Below are 22,242 nucleotides of genomic sequence, written 5' to 3'. Positions count from 1 at the left end.
TAAAACAATGCTGCTGAGCAATTTTCTTCCTTAAATGCTTTGAAGTACCAATTCTGCTAGTGTAATGTGATGAAATGGCTATGGTTTCGGCCTTTAAAAAAAAAACAGAATTAAATCCTGAAGCAACTTGGTGCGTTTCCTCTCTTTCTATAGCTATTTGATAACCTTGCTTAATCAAGAGATGCTAGAGTTTAACAACAACATCATTTATAGATGTAATTCTCACTTTATTTCAGCATAATCAATTTGTAAAGAAAATATGGCCTATTTATTATATAAAATATTTTCTTGCAGCAGGAGAAATGGATTGGAAGGGGGGAGATTGAATAATGCAGTATCAGTAGCAACACGGAAATCCAGGGACTAATGTTTTCATTTCCCTTCTCCCAAATACACATTTTTTTCAGAGCTAGAAGCTAAATGAATTATAGGTCCTCGGGTAAATCTGGCTCCAGTCTCCACCCCAGGAAAAAGCAGATTTTCAAGTTTTCATGTATTATTTATTTGTATGAGAAGATGACATTCAAGCAAACACCATCATCCAAGAAGACTCCTTGTATTAAACAAGGCAGGATTTGTGAGTGTGCATATAGCTGAACTGGGAATTAGAAAGGGACAGAAGGACCAAAATGCAGTTTGGAAAGTTCCATTTGTGCCCAAGCAATGAGCTATTCAGAATGAGGGACCAGTCCAGCGTTAAGTGCTTGAGAGAGTCAGGTGACACCCTATTGTCCCTCTGTGTCGCCTCTGCTAAGCATGTGGCTGCAACACCACCCATTGGCCACCTGCCGTGGGGCACTATAGCACATCAGGTATTAAACCAGCCTTTCACTCCTTTGGCAAATTACTATAGGGGCACTGAGAGTAAAATGCCAGGGTCCTTCTGTAGACGGCATTCACTTGTCACCACATGCTGAGATTAAATTGATGGATTGTCTCGAGGGACACAAATGCGGTTTGTCACGCCTGCATGCCCTGACCCCACTGCAGCAAATCTCCTGCCTATATCCCCCAAAGTTAAGGTTTCTGGGTTTGAGAGACCTAAAACCAACACATTTCCCCATGACATCAGAATGCAGGTATCTGAATTAATAAGAGTCCATTAGCTAGGAACTAGCTGGAGATCTCCTGCTATTACAACTGATCTCCAGCCCACAGAGATCAGTTCACCTGGAGAAAATGACCGCTTTGGCAATTGGACTCTATGGCATTAAAGTCCCTCCCCAATCCCTGCCCATTTCAGGCTCTGCCCCCGAAACCTCCTGCCAGTGGCTAAGAGGGACCTGGCAACCTTAAGTCTAAACCAGGGATGTCAAACATAAGGCCTGCAGGCTGGATCCAGCCCCTTGAGAGCTCTTATCCAACCCGCGAGCCAGCCAAAGCAGCCACACACACACCCCAGAAGAGCATTTTGCCACACAAAGGGCTTGCCTCACAAATGGCCATGCTATATAATGAATTTAGTCCCACCCAACAGTAGCAGGTTCACAATTACAGAGCACCTGCACCCTTTGGAAGAGACCTAGCATCCCCAACTCTGGGTTAAGAACATAAGAAAAGCTGTGCTGGATCAGACCAAGGTCCATCACGTCCAGCAGTCTGTTCACACAGTGGCCAACCAAGGTGCCTCTAGGAAGCCCACAAACAAGACGACTGCAGCAGCATCCTGCCAGTGTTCCACAGCTCCTAATATAATAGGCATGCTCCTCTGATCCTGGAGAGAATAGGTATGCATCATGACTAGTACTCATTTTGACTAGTAGCCATGGATAGCCCTCTCCTCCATGAACATGTCTCGTCCCCTCTTAAAGCCTTCCAAGTTGGCAGCCATCACCACCTCCTGGGGCATGTGTGAAGAAATACTTCTTTTTGTCTGTTTGGAATCTCTCACCCTCCAGCTTCAGCAGATGACCCCGCGTTCAGGACAGGAAGCCAAGCCTTATTCATTCTTAACCTCTCTTCTTTTCTGTTAAAGTTGTGCTGACATTTACTATTTGGAGCCATGGTGAAGAAAAATTAATGGACTTTCTAAACCATCTCAATAATGGTTTAGAAAGTCCATCTCAATAATATCCATCCAAACATTCAGTTTACCATGGAAAAAGAAATTGAGGGTAAACTCCCATTTCTTGATACCCTTGTCATCCGTAAAACAAACTTTCAGTTAGTCACAAGGTCTACCGGAAACCAACTCACACAGATCGCTACTTACACAAAAACTCCAACCACCACCCCCGACAGAAAAGAGGAATAATCAAAACATTAATGGACAGTGCAAGACGGATCTGTGAACCAAAGTTTCTCAAGGAAGAAATTAATCATCTAAATCACGCACTGCTAGCAAGCGGCTATTCCAGAAATGAAATCAGAAGGGCCATTAAACCAAACAAAAATCACAAAACTCAGGAAAAACAGTCTCCCATAGGAAAGGTATTCTTGCCATTTATTAAAGGAGTCACTGATAAGATGGAGAAACTTTTGAAAAAATATAACCTACAAACAATGTTTAAACCCACCAAGAAAATACAACAGATGCTACGATCAGCAAAAGACAAAAGAGACCCCCTCACCTCTGGAGGAGTATATCGTATACCTTGCAGTTGTGGACAAGCGTACATCGGGACCACACAACGCAGCATACAAACAAGGATAAAAGAACATGAAAGATACTGCAGACTTGGCCAACCTGAGAAATCAGCAGTGGCTAAACATGGACTGACCCAAACAGGACACAGGGTCCTATTCCAAGACACTGAAAGACTGGACAATTCTACCAACTATTTTGTCAGATTGCACAGAGAAGCCATTGAAATTCATAAACAACAGCACAACTTTAACAGAAAAGAAGAGAGTTTAAGAATGAATAAGGCTTGGCTTCCTGTCCTGAAAACCTCCAGACTAACAAAGACTACAGTCCACAATAGCCATAAGAACATAAGAAACGCCCTGCTGAATCAGACCAAGGCCCATCAAGTCCAGCAGTCTGTTCACACAGTGGCCAACCAGGTGCCTCTAGGAAGCCACTAACAAGACGAGTGCAGCAGCACCATCCTGCCATGCGGATTACCTTTGGATTTTACATGTTAACAGATCACTTCAGGATACAATGGTTTCACATTAACATACCGCACCCTCATTAACACATTATCTTGATTCTTACAGGACAATAATTAGCACATTACCTTTAATACTTTGCAGGACAATGACTCAACTCAAACCCAACCCCTATCTGACTATATATTACTCTTGCTACACACTTGACACTTAGAGACACTGTCCTTCAGTGTTACTCCTCTGAAGATGCCTGCCACAGCTGCTGGCAAAACGTCGGGAAAGAAAATACCAAGACCACGGTCACACAGCCCGGATAGCCTACAAGAACCGATTGTAAAAGTGCATTGAAAGTGGATTGAAAGTGCATTATTCAGCATGTGCGAAAGCGCCCTTACTCTTGCAGCTGTTTGTATTGTCTTTTAATCTTGTTAATAGGTTTTTGTTTTGTTTAAGTCATGACTGGTTTGTTAAATAGTTTATCATTTTAACTGGTTATATGTCCCCTTAGAACTGTGGCTATGTAGAATTCACCTTTTCAAATAAAATAGCTGGAGCATTTAAAAAAAAAAATCCAAACAACAAAAGAGCATTAATGTATGGAATATCTCTCATTGTAATAAGCGGAGAAAATTCTGACTTGTTTGTTTCTACTTTTCCCTCAGTCCTTGACTACAATTTGGCAGGATTCCAAGGGACTGGGTAAAAGAGCTTTTGGGACTGGATCCAGACATCAATTAGTTTAGACAATAAACGTGACTGATTGGAAAATATATTTGAAACGTCGAAGCACTAAATCAGTTATTTGCAGGAGGGGGAAGAACAGTTTGGATGAATAATTTTGTCATTTTTGTTCCAGTGGTCAGAGTATTATTATTTTTTTAAGCAGAAAGGATTTCTACGGCAGGCCATGGAGACATCGCTCTTACAAAGAGATAGATGAACCCCAGCGATGCGATTGTTGAAATAAACTCCCTGCCATTTTATCAATCAGGTGAGAATTAATTCCCCACTTGAGTTTGCTGAACTCCCTGCCAAAAAAGCTCTCTGGTAATTTATGTCTATTCTTTCACTTGCACAAATTCTTTCACTTGCACAAAAGCTATTTGGAACTTTTCAGCCTCGGCCACGGACTCCCCCCCCCCCATTACATTTTTTTTCCGCCCTTACCCGATGACAGGCTGTTGTCGAAATGGATCACTTTTACGAGGCTCTTCAAATGCTCTTCAAATGGTCCCGCAACTTCGACGTTAGCATATTTTTGAAAAGTTTTAGGAAACGTTAATACCTTCCCAATTATAAGGTCTACACGAAAAGAGCAACATTTAGCTGCAGAGGTTCCAGTTTGGGTTTCCATTTAAACAGGCTAATTGCTGTGACTTCTGTTGAGCTGAGAGCTCATTTAGTGTAGGGTTGCCAACAACCTAGAGAGAAAAATATTCAGCCCTGTTAACAGAGGCTTATTTACCAGGTTATATTTTTTGTCTCCATGCCATGGGCAGCCTCAACTGTCCATTTCCCCATTTTAAGACTCTATTGAACGGATAGGACATTTCTTCTTCTGGTCTGTTGGCAACCCTAGTTGTGACCAACAGTACAATCTTAAACAGAGTTACACCCTTATGATCCCATTGATTTCAATGGATTAACAGCCCATTCCTCAGGATTGGGCCGAAACTCTTTAGGAGGCAGTGTGACCTCGCCGCCAGTGTAAGTACGTGTAACTGCGTGATTACACGTTCTTACGCTGGCGGCAAGGCCAGTCCCGCCGGCAGGCGAGCACTGTGGCACCATGCCTGGCCCCTCCACCGGAGCAGCCTCTCCGTGACGCCGGCAGCGGCGTAGAGAGGCTGCACCAGCACAGGGAGGCATTCTGGGGGTGGGGCGGAGGGAGGAGCCCCCTTTCGGACACTCCCGTCGGCACTGGGAATTGCAATGTTGCACCTGCTTTTTTGCAGGTGCAGCCTCGCTGTTTCCTATGGGGCGAAAGGCCCCAGTTAACAGCGTACGGGAATCAGTTTAGGAAGAGGTGCCTCTTCCCCACCGTCCCCGTACGCCTCAGCTCAGGAATGGGCTGTTAGAAAGGTGTAACTTTGTGAAGTGCCCATGAAGGCAGCCATGAAGGAGCTAGAAAAGATTCTTAAGTGTAAGGATGTGTCACTGACAACCAAGATCAAGTTAATTCATGCCATCGTATTCCCTATTCCTCAAATGGGTGTGAAAGCTGGACAATGAAGAAAAATGGTAGGAAGAAAGTAGATTTCTTTGAAATGTGGTATAACTGAGGCTATCGTACTTTGGTCACATTATGAGAAGACAAGAGTCACTGGAAAAGAAAATTATGCTAGGAAAAGTTGAAGGCAGCAAGAAAAGAGGAAGACCCAACAAGAGATGGATTGGCTCTATAAAGGATGCCACGGTCCTCAGTTTGCAAGACCTGAGAAAGACTGTTAAGGATAGGATGTTCTGGAGGACATAGGGTCCTCCGAAACATCCTATCCTTCATAGGGTCGCCATGAGTCGGAAGCGACTTGACAGCACTTAACACACTCACAACTTCGTGAGCCGGCGTCATGTAGTGGTTAAGAGAGGTAGACTCTAATCTGGAGAACTGGGTTCAATTCCCCACTCCTCCACACAAAGCCTGCTGGGCGACCTTGGGCCATTGACAGTTCTCTCAGAACTCTCTCAGCCCCATGCAGAGTTTTGCCTTGAAAACCCTGTGGGGTCGCCATAAGTCAGCTGTGACTTGATGGCACTTTACACACATCAGTTTGCCTGGAGAAAATGGCCGCTTTGGCAATTGGACTCCATGGCATTGAAGTCTCTCCCCTCTCCAAACCCTGCCCTCCTCATGCTCCAACCCCAAAATTTCCAAGTAGTTCCCAATGTGAAGTTGGCAAACCTAAGTAAAGGCCTAACACCAGGCCTATTGACCCCTAATTTCTCCTCAACATATGCTATTACAACTGATTTTCAGCCAATAGAGATCAGTTCCCCTGGAGAAAATGCCTGCTTTGGCAATTGGACTCTAAGGCATTAAAGTCCCTCCTCTTCCCAAACCCCACCCTCCTCAGGCTCCACCCCTAAAATCTCCAGGTATTTCCCAGCCCAGAGGTGACAATCCTATTGCTTACCCAAGCTACAGAGTGCATCCAAACCAACAATATGCTCCAAACCAACCCTGCCTTATTTTCCAGGATTGAGGAAGAAGCAAGATCCTGGGTAAAACCCCACAAACTTTGGGACTTGTGCCTGTACAGTGTAGAAACACAGACACACAAACACATCTCAGGTTACTGTTGTGTTGCCCTATTAAGCAACCAAACACTGCACCAGCGATTTTAAATGTAGCCATTAGAGAACTGTTAGCTATCTGAGAATCAATTTACTTTGCATTAAATTCATGACTATGTCAAATTCAATACCTTTTGAATATAAATCAAAGCCCAATAACTAGTTCTCATGATGGCTTGGTTCCAATGGAGCGTTTCCACAGAAGGAACTATTTTTTGCTTGCGCAGTATGACTTTCTTCCATGCTCCCCCCACAGCTTAAATGACCCCCCCAAATGCTTCTCCTGGGAGGCAAGGGACTAGGATTGCCAACCTCCAGGTACTTCCTGGAGATCTCCTGCTATTACAACTGCTCTCCAGCCGATAGAGATCAGTTCCCCTGGAGAAAATGGCAATTGGACTCAATGGCATTGAAGTCCCTCCCCTCCCCGAACCTCACCGTCCTCAGGCTCAGCCCCCAAAACCTCCCTCTGGTGGCGAAGAGGGACCTGGTAACCCTAGTTGTAATTTCAGGATATCTTCAGGCCCCATCTGGAGGTTGGCAACCCTAGTGTGCAGTGGAAGGGTGAGTCGAGAAAGTCATGCTCTGTGGGTAGAAACTGTTTCATCTGTGAACACATTGGATCCAAGTCATAGGCCATTTATGCATGGGAGGTTTTACTTTGGATTTGCCGCTCTTCAGATGCACATTTTCCCGATCCAAATTCTCAGAACTCTGCATGGGGGTTTATTGTGGAGTTTTGAGCATTTGGATCGGGAAAATGTGCATCTAGAGAGTGGCAAATCCAAGGCAAAACCTCCCATTCGTAAATGGCTAATATTTACAAAAACCAGGTGATGTACACAAAGTTCTCCAAGAACATCATTGTTATACATTTAAACAACAAAAGCTGAATAAGAATTTTTATATTTCAAAATTCTCATACCCCACTTCTTAAGCCATGATCCTTTTTTTCCCCCAAAGGAAGGATTGCAAACATTGCATTTGAAAGACCAAAAGGGGGATAAAAGCAGCCTTTTTAATGTGCTGGAAAACGTTAGCCAAGTATTTTGTAAAATGGATTCCTTGGGGATCTCCAAAACCTGTTGGGCCAACGCTGGGCAGGAACGATGCGCCCGAGATCTAAAGGGACCAGACTCTTTTGAACCAGCAGCTGCTCTACTTGCAGCTCTCCACGACAAGCGGGCCAACTCTGTGCAGAAACGAAATGAGCACAAGATATAAAAAGATCAGAATGGTTTGAACCAGCAGCTGTGCTACCTGCAGCAGTTAATCTTTCTTGGCAATCTGTTGGAGACCTACGTTCCTCGGGCTAAGAGGCTTTTGCTGACTGCTGATCCCGGGAGAGATGCCGGTCCGATTCCTGCGTGGCATTTATTAGAACGGCTAAACTGTAGACTCATATATTCCGGCGAGGGGGGAAAGTAACTTCTCTTTGGCTGCGGATGAAGCTGGGGAAAAAACATTTTGAACCATACAGATGAACAAAACCTATAACACTGATAAAAGGAAGTATTTCTTTACGCAACGCATCGTTAAATTGTGGAACTCCCTGCCCCATAGGGTTGCCAGGTGGTGGCTGGAGATCTCCTGCTATTACAACTGATCTCCAGCCGATAGAGATCAGTTCACCTGGAGAAAATGGCCGCTTTGGCAATTGGACTCCATGGCATTGAAGTCCCGCCCCTCCCCAAACAACGCCCTCCTCAGTCTCCACCCAAAAAACCTCCCACCGGTGGCAAAGATCTGGCAACCCTACTGCCCCAGGATGTGGTGATGGCTGCCAACTTGGAAGGCTTTAAGAGGGAAATGGACGTGTTCATGGAGGAGAGGGCTATCCATGGCTACTAGTCAAAATGAATACTAATCATGATGCATACCTATTCTCTCCGGTCTCAGAGGAGCATGCTTATTATATTAGGTGCTATGGAACACAGGCAGGATAATGCTGTTGCAGTCGTCTTGTTTGTGTCCTTCCTAGAGGCACCTGGTTGGCCTCTGTGTGAACAGACTGCCAGACTTGATGGGCCTTGGTCTGATCTTATGTTCTTGTGGCTCATAATAAGCCTGACTCTCATCAAGACCTTTACTGGCTCCTGTGAACAAAAAGTCTCATGTATTTAATGATAAGGAGGAGAAGGATGATGAAATTGAGCAGCCTTGGTTGGAAGTGTACAAAATGTTGGCCAAGAGACAAAACCAGGGCTTCCAACTATTGTCACGTTAAAATCTGCCATTTCTTTGTCCATGTGAAGAAGAGGCACATTGTGTGCCATCAAATTGATTCTGACTTATGGCAACTCAAAGGATCAGTGACCTCCAAAACATTCCATCATTAACAGCCTTCTTCAGATCTTACAAACCAAAGGCTGTGGCTTCCTTTATTGAATCAATTCTTCTCATGTTAGGTCTTCCTCTTTTCCTGGCATCATTGTCTTTTTCCAGTGAACCTGTTCTTCTCATAGAATCATAGAGCTGGAAGGGACCACCAGGGCCATCAAGTCCAACTCCCTGCACAATGCAGGAAATTCACAACTACCTCCCCCCTCCACACCCCTAGTGACCAGAAGATGGCCAAGATGCCCTCCCTCTCATCATCTGCCTAAGGTCACAGAATCAGCATTGCTGACAGATGGCCATCTAACCTCTTCTTAAAAACCTGCAGGGAAGGAGAGCTTACCACCTCCCGAGGAAGCCTGTTCCACTGAGGAACCTCTCTAACTGTTAGAAAATTCTTCCTAATGTCTAGACGGAAACTCTTTTGATTTAATTCTGGTCTGACCTTCTTGAGCAACAGAAAACAACTCGGCACCCTCCTCTATATGACAGCCCTTCAAGTACTTGAACATAGTTATCATAACCCCTCTCAGTCTTCTCCTCTCCAGGCTAAACATACCCTGCTCCTTCAACCTTTCCTCATAGGACTTGGCCTCCAGACCCCTCACCATTTTTGTTGCCCTTCTCTGGACACGTTCCAGCTTGTCTACATCTTTCTTAAATTGTGGTGCCCAAAACTGAACACGGTACTCTAGTTGAGGTCTAACCAGAGCAGAGTAAAGCGATACCATCACTTCGCGTGATCTGGACACTATACTTCTGTTGATGCAGCCCAAGACTTCATTTGCCTTTTTAGTTACAGCATCACACTGCTGACTCATGTTCAGTGTTTGGTCTACTAAGACCCCAAGATCCTTTTCACACACACTACTGCTCAAACAAGTCTCCCCCATCCTATAATTATGCATTTGATTTTTCCTACCTAAATGCAGAACTTTACATTTGTCTTTGTTGAAGTGCATTTTATTAGTTCTAGCCCATTTCTCCAGCCTGTCAAGATCATCCTGCATCTTGGCTCTGTCTTCTACCGTATTTGCTACCCCTCCCAATTTAGTATCATCTGCAGATTTAATAAGCATCCCCTCTATTCCTTCATCCAAATCATTTATAAAGATGTTGAACAACACATCTTTATAATGATCATGATGTGATCATTCAGTTTATAAGGTGGGTTAATAATGGATTTTGGATTGTTGTTATTGGTAACGAGTCTTACTATAATTTAAAATAAAATTGTAACCCATCTTGCATCCTTTTTTGGAGAAAGATGGGTTAAAAGTGCCACAAATAGCTGATGTTGATGATTCTTTGGGTCACTTTACACATTTTTCATTGGTAGCTCTAGGCCACAGCACAGGAGAGGTAGCTGACCTACTCTTGCAGCTAGTAGGGTTGCCAACTTCCAGGTACTAGCTGGAGATCTTCTGCTATTACAACTCATCCCCAGCCAATAGAGATCAGTTAACCTGGAGAAAATGGCCGCTTGGGTAATTGGACTGTATGGCATTGAAGTCCCTCCCCAAATCCCACCCTCGTCAAGCTCCACCCCAAAAACCTCCCACCGGTGGTGAAGAGGGACCTTGCAACCCTAGCAGCCAGGCTCATGAACCTTCCTACTCTGATTGAAAAGCCATGAACTAATCATCAGTGATCACGTATCATAGGGCTCCTGCTCAGGTTGAATCCCTATGGCCGTGTTGGCGAACCTATGGCACGCGTGCCCACCTCGGCACTTGTAGCCCTGTCTGCCGGCACGCACGGGTAAGTAGCTCGCCCGCCCCCTCCCGAGCCTCCCGTCCTGCACTTCAAAAGGCCTCCCGGATTGTCTGGGCCCCTCCCTCTCTCAGCTGAGCTGCGGCCGGCTCTGCCCCACCCATCTCTACCTCGGGTTCCCGGCGTGCCTCGTGGTTCCTGCCTTGTGGTTTCTGCACTGCGCGTGGCCGGCCGGGGACGAAGGCGTTGAACTTGGGCTGCTGGTGACGGGAGGCCGCCCGGGGCTGCCGGCAGGAAGGGTGAATGCCGCGCCGGGAGAGGGGCTGCTGCTCTCTGGCCCCCTCGATCCCCCCCCTTGCTTCTTCCCTTCCTTTGCATCAGCCCCCCCTTGGAAGAAGAAGCTCCTCATTTCTTTCTGGGCGAAAACGCACGGGAGGTTTTGCCTTGGATTTGCCACTCTCTAGGTGCACATTTTTCCCCATCTGAATTCTCAAAACTGCACGGGGGCTTATTGTTGAGTTCTGAGAATTTGGCTGGGGCAAATGTGCGTTTGGAGAGCAGAGTTTTGAGAATTCAGGTGGAGAAAATGTGCATCTAGAAAGCGGCAAATCCCAAGGCAAAACCTCCCATGCATAAATGGCCTTTCCTTTTCTTCTCGCCCTCTCTCTTGCTCCCTCTCCACCCCCCTCCCCGGCTCTAACCAAGCTGCTGGCAATTTTGCATCGTCCCCCCGCATCCCTTCTTTGCAACACCCCTCCCCACCTTCCGACTGGGATAGAGGGGCTCGGGGTCTCTGCTCCTGCTTGTATCTGAGGAAGGGACCTCTGGCTCTCCAATGAGAGAGGCTCTTTCTTGCCCGGGAGGTTTTGCCTTGGATTTGCCGCTCTCTAGGTGCACATTTCCCTCGTCTGAATTCTCAAAACTACATGGAAGCTTATTGTTGAGTTTTGAGAATTCGGATGGGGGAAATGTGCATCTAGAGAGTGGCAAATCCAAGCCAAAACCTCCCATGCATAAATGGCTAGATCTCTCCCCCCCCCCCCCCCCGCAAATCTTTTTGGTCTCTAAGGTGCTGCAGGACTTGAACCAAACTATGCATGACTCCAAATGTGCGGGAATACCTAAACTAAAACCTCAGTATTCAGGTTAAATTGCCGCATTGGCACTCGGAGATAAATAAGTGGGTTTTGGGTTGCAGTTTGGGCACTCGGTCTCTAAAAGGTTCGCCATCACTGCCCTATGGGCTGCCCATAATTCACAGTCATGGGTTGGATCCTGTGATCCATGGACACAAGGATCAGAGATCTTTCCTGCATACTCTTCCCACAATTAGTGTAGTCCAACCCTAGGGAAGTTTATTCTATGGGTTGCACGTAGGGTTGCCAGGTCCCTCCTGACAATTGGCAGGAGCTTTAGGGAGGTGGGTACAGGGGGTGGCAATCTGCGTCCCTGTGCAATGATGTCACTTCCAGAACAATGTAGAAGTGCCAGCATTGCATCGGGAGGATGAGCTAGCACTTGAGCCCCCAAAAATCTATGGTTTCCCATAGAGTTTTGGGGAGAGAGATAGTGTTCCCCAGATGTGATGCTGGTGCTTCCGCCTCACGCTGGAAGTGATGTCATCATACAAATCACACACACACCCTTTGGCAAGGCTGCTTCTGCCTACTAAATAGCTGAGTGTCGGCAGGCAACAGCAGAAAGCTCTGGGAGACTGCCCACCATTAGCGGTCACCTAGGAACCCTGGTTGCAGGACCCAAATGGACCAACAACCACATAGGTCAGGAGGCTGTAGTGGGAAAGGGGTGAAACCTCTCTCTCCTCCCTCCTCCATGAGCCAAGCTGCATGAACAGAAGAGGCACAAAGGGGAATTTCATCCCCTTTCTACTCCAAACAGCAGCCTTCTAGCCCATATGGTCATTAGCAATTGGCACGTCCCACGATCCCAGAAACAAATTTTCCTGGGGACAAAAAGGACTGGAGGAGAACAGGGAACACATGAGCGATTCATGATCATCAGCATCTTCCACTGATGGATCGCAGGAGCCAATCAATGACCTAGCCTATACCCCAACAGATAGGGTTGCCAACCTCCAAGTACTAGCCGGAGATCTCCTGCTATTACAACTGATTTCCAACCAATAGAGATCAGTTCACCTGGAGAAAATGGCTGCCTTGGCAATTGGACTCTATGGCACTGAAGTCTCTTCCCTCCCCAAACCCTGCCCTCCTCAGGCTCTACCCCAAAAACCTCCTGCCAGTAGCAAAGAGGGACCTGGCAACCCTACCAACAGATAACTGCTGTGGACCGCTTATTCTAACATTTAACTACTCTTATCCTTTGGAAGTTCATCCAAGTGTTTATTTTAACATCTACGTACTTTGGGAGACGTAAGAAGGGAAGAGGGACCATCTGTGATTATGTATCTCATGCCATATGTGGAAGAGGAAGTATGGATGATTGGGCTTTGCACAGTTCAAAATATTCACCTATGCGGTACTGATTATGCAGCATTTCTGCACTATGAAAAGCAGCTGAAGAACGTGAGATTTCATCTACCACAGTCTGCCACGACCTCCCTGGCGAAGAGTGAAATATATAGAGGCTAAACTTGAGGAAATAATCAAAAATAGAAAGATTGAGAGGAGAAAACTTATTCTATTTTGCTGATGACATATTAATTTATTTCAGCCTTTAAAAAATAGTTTCTGCTTCATAAAAAAATGTCTCTTGGGTTTGTGCCGTTCTCTCGAGAACCTGAGAGAATATACAGTCCTTCGATTGGTGATACTTAAATATTGATTTTAGTAATCAATCAAATAAAACAGAATCTACTATTAAAAGACATAAATTCTTCATTTTTTGACTACTTCTGGATCAGGAAAAAAAATCACCTTCTGAGATTACCTCTCCCACAGTGCCCCCCTTGCCGTTTCTGTTATTTCGGCAGACTTTACTATTATTTCGCTGGTGCAAACTTCAGTTTGGCCTGAACATAATTTTCTCTCAAGAGATGAATGCACCCACAAAGTAAAAATCATGGTGATAAATTGGTATTTCTCATCAAGAATATGTCAAAGAGACATTTGAGTCAGAACTACTACCGTTATACAAAATGGGAATTGGCAGAAAACATAAGCTTTGCAGGTATATGTGATATCGCCTTGGAAGTTCCAGGGCAATGGGCCTGGATGGGGGGGAAATGGCTTCCTTACCCTACTTGGTTAAGCCAGTTCATCCAGTTAATCTGAACTTGAGAGCCAATGTGGTGTAGTGGTTAAGAGCAGCAGACTCTCATCTGGAGAACGAGGTTTGATTTCACGCTACTGCACATGAGAGGCGGACTCTAATCTGGAGAAACAGGTTTGATTCCCCACTCCTACACACGAGGCCAGCTGCGTGACCTTGGGCTAGTCACAGTTCTCTCAGAACTCCCTCAGCCCCACCTACCTCAGAAGGGGAGGGGGAGGGAAGGCGGTTGTAAGCCTATTGGACAGGGGAGAAGGGAAGGTAAGCCGCTTGCAGTAGAGAAAAAGTGGGTTATAATAAACAACTCTTCATGGTGGAGAGCAGGAGGAAGAAGCATGACTTACTTCTTTGCTACTTTGCACACTGGCCCTTTCTCTAAACTCAGTGGACATTCATGGAATGATTGAACTCCTACATTTAATTTAGTATGTAAAGTATATGTAGCAGATCTATGCATGCCAAAGATGGTACATCAAATCAGATGGAAGCCTGTGAGCATTATAAACAAATCAGGTGAGCCAGGTAGATGGGGAAGGTACATGAAGATCCCCTGCTGAATCAGGCCAGTGGTCAATCTAATCCAGCATCATGTTTCACACAGCGGACAACCTTTTCACTAGAGGCCCACCAAACAGGACACAAAAGCCAAGGCCTTCCCTTGATGGTGCATCCAACAATAGTATTCTGGATGTACAGGAATTATTTAGTAAACTTGGATAATAGCCATCAAAGTGACACACCCTCCCATCTCATCCTGCTCCTAGGGTTGGAAAATTTCTTGAGATTGACTCTACGGCACTATATCCCCCTGAGGTCCCTCCCCTCAATAGGATCCACTGTCAAATCTTCCAAAGCAGCCATTTTCTCAGGGGAACTGATCTCTGTAGTCTGCAAATCACTTGTAATTCCAGGAGATCTCCAGGCCCAACCTGGATGTTGGTATCCCTACCTTCCCCCTGCCTTGCACAGAGTGATTTATTGTTCATATTGGTCCCCTGTCATTAGGTATCCCTTTATAAATTATTGTGATGTAGTGTAGTCAACAGAGTGTCTGATTAGGAACAGGAATACCTAGGTTCAAATCTCATCACTGCCATGATTGAGAGTCCCCCAGTCGCCAGTCACTTTTCCCCAATGAGGAGCGGTTAAAACGCTTAGGGTTGTTTAGCTTGGAAAGAAGGCAGTTAAGGGGAGACATGATAGAGGACTATACAATTATGAATGGTATGGAGAAAGTGGACATGGAGAAGCTTTTCTCCCTCTCCCATAATGCTAGAATGCAGGGTCATCTGCGGAAGTTGGAGGGTGAGAGATGCAAAACAGATAAAAGGAAGTATTTCTTCACACAATGCATAGTTAAATTCTGGAGCTCCCTGCCCCAGGATGTGGTGATGGCTACCAACTTGGAAGGCTTGAAGAGGGGAGTGGACATGTTCATGGAGGAGAGGGCTATTCATGGCTACTAGTAAAATGGATACTGGTCATGATGCATACCTATTCTCTCCAGTATCAAATAAGCATGCCTATTATATTAGGTGCTTTGGAACACAGGCAGGACAATGCTGCTGCCGTCGTCTTGTTCCTAGAGGCACCTGGTTGGCCACTGGGTGAACAGACTGCTGGACGTGATGGACCTTGGTCTGAACCAGCATGGCTTTTCTTATGTCCTTAATCTATCTCACAGGGTTGTTGTGAGGATAAAATGGAGGTGAAGAGAACCATGTACACTGCCAGAAGCTTTTTGAAAAAAAGATGGGATAAAAAAATATAACAGACAGAGAGAAAATGTATTGCTTTAGAAAAGTCTACTATGAAATTTTTCACTGTGAATCATGAATGAGGGGGTAGCCATTGTAAGCATGTTGATAACCTCTGGCCTACTATTGCAGAAAAAGTGTGAAGAATGTGAACCACCTCCTCATTCATAATTCCCAATGGAGAATTTGAGCAAGATCTGCCCAATCTCCCAGGTTATGCATTTGAAGTTTTTAGAGTTGGCTCCTGGTAGGGTCTGGAGATCTTCCAGAATTACAGCTGATCTCCATTCAACCTGGAGAAAATGGTTGCTTTGAGGGGTGGACTATGGCATTATACCCTGCTGAGGTCCCTCCCCTGCCCAAAGGCTGCCCTCTTCAAGCTCTACCCTCAAATCTCCAGGATTTCCCAAACTGGAGTTGGCAACTTTCCCCATACCTGTGGTGAATAATGCAGTAGCCCTGGCCCATGGAAGGTGAGGGACTTGTGCTGAAGAAGACTAGTGGTCACAGCCTGCTGGGTCTCCTTGTCTGCTGACTCTAATCCCTTTATATTCTCTACTGAAGGAGCTGGCTGCTGCTGCTGCTGCTGCTGCTGCTGCTGCTGCTGCTGCTGCTGCTGCTGCTGCTGCTGCTGCTGCTGCAGAAGAAGAAGAAGAAGAAGAAGAAGAAGAAGAAGAAGAAGAAGAAGAAGAAGAAGAAGTTTCAAAGCAGGTTACAATCACCTTCCCCTCCCCACAACAGAAGAAGAAGAAGAGTTGGTTTTTATACCACTCTTTTCTCTACCTTTAAGGAGTCTCAAAACGGCTTACAATCCCCTTTCCTTCCCCTCCCCACTGGGGAGGTGGGGCTGGCAGGTGGGGCTGAGAACAGAGCGCCAGCTGAGAAAGGAGGACAGATGAGGTGGAATTAAGGGCAAAGAGGGTAGGGAGAAAGAATGATAAGTAGGACAGGACAAAGAGCATGAGCTCGAGAGTAAGAAGTGCCAAGGATACCTGCCCTGATTTGTCCCATTCCCTCACTCCACAGTTTTATTTAATTTTTTATTTACTAAAAATCTCCCTGGTACCCTACCCTCTCTGTCTGTTTTTCCGTAACAGTCATCCTAGGTCCATGGAGCTGGGTGGGCCATGCAGTTTCCTTTTACATGATGTTTTGGTTGGATGTGGGTTGGGTGAAGGGGCTCCAGAGATAGCATTAAGTATACTGTGCATGCAGTGTTTCGAGCAAAGTGTTGGCCTTTCCATAACATCCTACACACTGATCTCGGAAAAGTAGCTACACTGAATGGGGAATCGGCCTCACTGCTCCAATCTTAACTTGTGTCTGAATTTGCTGTCAAAGTTTACTCTGTATTTCCTCAGGTAACTTCACAAGATTTGGGACATTGTGTCCTGATGCAGTTGTGCCAAAAAGAAAAAGGGAGAGACCTAATCCTACCCGACAATGTCTTTGGATTGCTGTCTCTAATAATCCCCTTTCATTTCCCACAATGTTGAAAGTTCCTTAACTTTCAGATACTGAGATTTTGTGAAGTGCTAATCTTACATTATTGGGGAAGACATTACCCTGGTATTGAAATGGAATGAAACATTAAACATTTGTTCAAAAATGAAAGTATTTGTACTTTGTGTTCACTTCTTTAGGAACAAAAGCTGTGCTATTTGAAGTTACCATTTGTTCTCTGTTTTCAATGAAAGTCATGTTATCAAACCAGCTTACAATATTAAGAGGCTAGGAGAAAGTTAGAAGTTCTTCATAATGAGGTAAACACTCTATATGACCAAGAAAAATCCAAACAAATTGTGAAGTTTTCTGTTAGTCTTCGTTTTTTTTAATAGATATGCAAATACCCTGACTTGTATGGTCCAAGCTAGCCTGATCTTATAAGATCTTGGAAGCTAAGCAGGGTTGGCCCTATTTAGTATTTGGATGGGAAACCATGAAGGAAGTCCAGGGTTGTAATAGAGAGGCAGGCAATGGCAAACCACCTCTGAACATCTCTTTCCTTGAAAACCTGACAAGGTTGCCATAAATCAGCTTCATCTTGATGCCAGTTTCCACCACATACCAATATGCAAATAAAACAGAATCATTATATTTCATTAAGCAATATTCACAATTCTTGGTGCTGCTCTTTGCAATAATCCATTCATTAGTTGAATGCAGTGGAACGGCTAAGACTGCAAAGTGATGTCCAAATCCTACTTCCTAATTGTACAACTATATGCAAGGTAACTCCAGTCTAAGCCTATTCTGGACATGAGTTGGAGTAACTCTTCGTAGGGCATGGCTTTGAGCATGGCTTTAAAACAGCCAAAAGATGCACACACTGTTGTATGTCACCAATCTCTTGTAAGGAAAAATAAGGTCAAATTGATTTGACTTCTGCTTTCAGATCCAGAAAGATCCTCAAGAAAACTGAAAGAAGAAGAAGAAGAAGGAGGAGGAGGAGGAGGAGGAGGAGGAGGAGGAGGAGGAGAAGAAGAAGAAGAAGAATGGGCTTTTATATGCCAACTTTATCCACCACTTAAGGGAGAATTAAACCAGCTTACAATCACCTTCCCTTCCCACAACAGACACCCTGTGAAATAGGTGGGGCTGAGAGAGCTCTAAGTCAGCTATGACTAGCCCAAGGTCACCCAGCTGGCTTCATGTGTAGGACTGGGGAAACAAACCCAGTTCACCAGATTAGCCTCCGGTGCTCATGTGGAGGAGTGGGGAATCAAACCCGGTTCTCTGGATCAGAGTCCACAGCTCCAAACCATCACAGTACAATTAAATCAGTGGTTCCCAACCTTTTTTTGACCAGGGACCACTAGGACTTTTTGTTCGGTGCAGGGATCCCAAGGTTCAAAATAAAAATTCAGAGAATTTGAAAATAAACTTTAATCATAACTGTTAGTTAAACATTAAACTTAGAATAATATTTGAATATATATTTTTATAATAGAGAACTTTTAATTGAAAATATTAATTTATTATGGGTTTATAACTTTGTTTCGCTGACCTTAATTTAGTTCTCGTGGATCCCTGGGGGTCCACGGACCCCTGGTTGGGAACCAGTGAATTAAATGAAGGCAGCTTCTGCCCCCACTGATACATATCAATTATCCATGTGGAATCTTACCCCACAAGCCCAATAAGAAGATCTCTGCTGGATCAGACCAGTGGTCCATCTAGTCCAGCATCCTATCTCACACAGTGGTCAACCAGTTACTCTGGAGGGCCAACAACAGGGCATAGAGGCCAAAGTCTTCCCCTGACATTGCCTCCTGGTACTAGTATTTTGAGGTTTACTGCCTCTGGATATGGAGGTTCCCTTTAGTCACTAATAGACCTACCTCCCATGAATCTGTCTAATCCCTTCATAAAGCAGCAAGAACTGCAGTTCTTCTTAGGGATTAGACAGTGTGGCTTTCCCCATTGTCTTTTCAACCCCTCTCACTCCTCCTGTTATTCCAGTCCTGTTCAGTCTTGGAAAGGGCCTTAAAGAAAACTCATTTCTCAGAAAACCTATCTAACTTTAAAGTCAATGGGCTTAGAAGAGTGTAACTCTTCTTATGATTGTACTGCTCATCAGTCATTATAGCTAAGACACTATTGGTTGGATCCAACCTGTTTTTTCATTGGTAAAAATGGGAGGAAGGAGTACCCTCTGAGCACAACAAGGCTATGCTGGGGATCATGGAAACTGCATGGACAACAGCCATATGTGGTGGGGGTAATAATGAAGAGGGGAATGGGTGAAGACTGTATGAAAAAGTTATCCGGATCCAACCCTATGGATGGTTTGAAGCAGGATCCTCCTAATCCAATATTTCTAGAAACTGATGAAATACTCCCAAAACAACGGATTTGTTTATATAATTTGAAAAGTGGAGCATAGACTGCAGAGAATCTAACACTACAAGCATTTGCTAGGAATGCACATGGGATGGATGATAGCACAATTGACTCGCACAAAAAAGCTCGGCCAGTGGGACATGCATAATTCCCCGGGGGAGGGGGGAATTTCACTTGAGACAACCTCCTTCTCAAGCCTACTTTCAATTTGCAAATGAAAGAGAATCCCAAAGGGGCTGAGATAAGAAAATGATCAGACAATATCAATATTGTGAGGGTTAAGGCAGATATACCTCCATGCAAATGGATCTGTGCAGCGTCATCTATTGTATTTGCTATAAATAACTTGGTCAACAATATGAAAGTTAAAAGTAGTGATGCTCATTCGCTTGACTATTTGTAAGCCGTTAATATCAGAGGATTATCGGGTTTCTAAATCAGTTTTCAACTGCAGGGAGAACAATAATTACTGTAATTATGAACTGCAGATAAATGCCACATTTTCATTTAAATAGTTCAAACCCACCAAGGTAATCTGCATGCATAATTTGACCTCATCAACACCTGTACTTGTTTCTGATTAACTGAGATCAGTGGCTATATGTGAGTGTGCGTGTGTGTGTTTTAAATCATAGAAGCATTCTTGTGTACAATACTGTTGCTTGTTTTTTTGGCACAATAGTACAGAGCTGGCAAAGGGGACAATCAAATTGAACTTAAATTATGCCCAAAATCTCAATGGCAGGACGAGAGCATGAATTTGATTAAACAGTGAGATGGCAGTTACTACTTTTTCGCCTTTTTTCTCTTTGAAAGGTAAGGGTACTCAGTAGAGAGCAATCTCTCCACTGTTCCTTTAGGATTCTTTTAAAGATCTACTATGATTTGTGTCCATTTTATCAAACTTCAAAGAATGGCTTGGCTCCTACAGCAAGAGATTGCCGCTAGATGATAGGGCTTTGTTCTTGGTCTTCTGATATATCTGTAGCTAAACAACTATGTGACATGAAGGATTTTCAGAAAGGAATAGTAATTCTTGATCGATAGCAGGAAGGTTTGTCATGTGCAGCAACTTTGCATTCCCAGTGGGAGTTGAATGGCCAGTTGTCCGTGTGGTGAGGTCAATACTATGGCCCTTTGTTACAGGTTCTTTCTGAACAAGGAATTTTCCCTGCATGCAATAAAGGAAGCCCTCCTATCACACAGGATCATCCACATGACACTGTCCTCTAGGGCTGCCAGCCTCTTGCTATGGGTGGGGGGGAGGCCTCCTGTCAATAGCCGTCCTGGCCCACAGCTGCTCCATGCAGTGGTGGAAGAATTTTTTTTAATGGTATTGTGTGCACTGCTACTGTAACTTCCAAGGAAAACCTAGGAATCACATAAAGTAGCTTTATGGTTTTACCATAGAGTTTCTGGCAATTCCTAGAGCAGCCGTATGTCACTTCCAAGTTTTCTCTGGAAGTGACATAGCAGTGAGCAAGACTTCGTGCCCCCCTCCTGGTCCCTGTCCCCAGACTGCCTGGAAACCCTATAATGTGTTCATATGGAGCACAATTACTAGAGTTTTAAAAATATATATTATTTAGACTTGTATCCCACCCTCAATCCCCAACCAAGGCCAGGCTCAGGGTGGGTACCTGGAGGTTTCCCTCTTAAGCTAAAGAAAATTCCATGGGGGGGGTCCATGTGGGCACTTCTTCCATAGCCACTATGAGATGGGGCCAGAACTAAGCTTCTCTTTCAACGTTCCCTGCCCCCTTTGGCCCTTAAAGGGCTATTTTCCACTTTGCTTGCAAAGCCACATTTTAATATTATAGCCCAATTTGGCAGGGAAAACAGAAAGTAAGAGGAGAGGGGGTTTCAAGACATGGGGATCATGGAAAATTGCTGCCACATCTGTAGGGGTAGGGTTGCCAGGTCCCTCTATGCCCCCGGTGGGAAGTTTTTGGGGTGGAGCCTGAGGAGGGCGGGGTTTGGGGAGGGGAGGGACTTCAATGCCATAGAGTCCAATTGCCAAAGTGGCCATTTTCTCCCGGTGAACTGATCTCTGTCGGCTGGAGATCAGTGGTAGGAGGAGATCTCCAGCCAGCACCTGGAGGTTGGCAACCCTAGGAATGGGGGAGTGCAGCCACTTGCTCCCAGAGGTGGGGGGCACATTTTTGCACCACTGCACAGCTATAAACAGCACTCAGACAGGCACATCGATAGTCTCACCACATGCATTTGGCCACTTTGGCAATTGGGCTCTATGGAATTGAAGTCCCTCCCTTCCCCAAACCCCACCCTCCTCAGGCTCCATCCCAAAAATCCTCCCGCCAGTGATGAAGAGGGACCTGGCAACCCTTCCCAGCAGGCTTCATGTGGAAGAGTGGGGAATCAAACCCAGCTCTCCAGATTAGAGTCCATCACTCACGTGGAGGAGTGGGGAATCAAACCTAGTTCTCCAGATTACAGCCTTTTCACACTGATATAGTGCTGGAGTTTCTGAAAGAAATATGAAGCTAATAGGTATTTTTAAAATAACCAGTGTTGACTTAATTGATAAAATGCTACTGAATTTCCCAAATATTTCCCAGTACATATTATTTTTTTATGACAACAGTTGTTCCCTAAATCTATATCAGCATATTGTTGTTTTTCTGCAAGTACAATATATATAACAGTACTTTAACTGGCTTTTCATACGGTGCTTTACAGATGTTAGCTTTCTTGTTAACCAAACTATTATCCTGCAAGATCTCCCCTCGCTGCTGGGGATTACTGATCTGAAAAGCATCGTAAACTCTAGGGGCATTAACCTGTCACTTTTCAGAAATCTTCTCTAATGAAACCTCCTCTGCAGAGATTGCAGCAAACTAAGTAGCCATGTTGGTTCTTGTGGGTTACCCGGGCTGTGTAGCCATGTGTATCAAAAGAAATCATGCCATTCTTTTTGATTTGGTACAAGGCACTAATATTCAATCCCTGGAGATTGAATATTAGTGCCTTG

The sequence above is a fragment of the Euleptes europaea genome, chromosome 9 (assembly GCF_029931775.1).
Source record: "Euleptes europaea isolate rEulEur1 chromosome 9, rEulEur1.hap1, whole genome shotgun sequence".
Classification (NCBI taxonomy): Eukaryota; Metazoa; Chordata; class Lepidosauria; order Squamata; family Sphaerodactylidae; genus Euleptes; species Euleptes europaea.
This window is presented reverse-complemented; position numbering follows the sequence as displayed.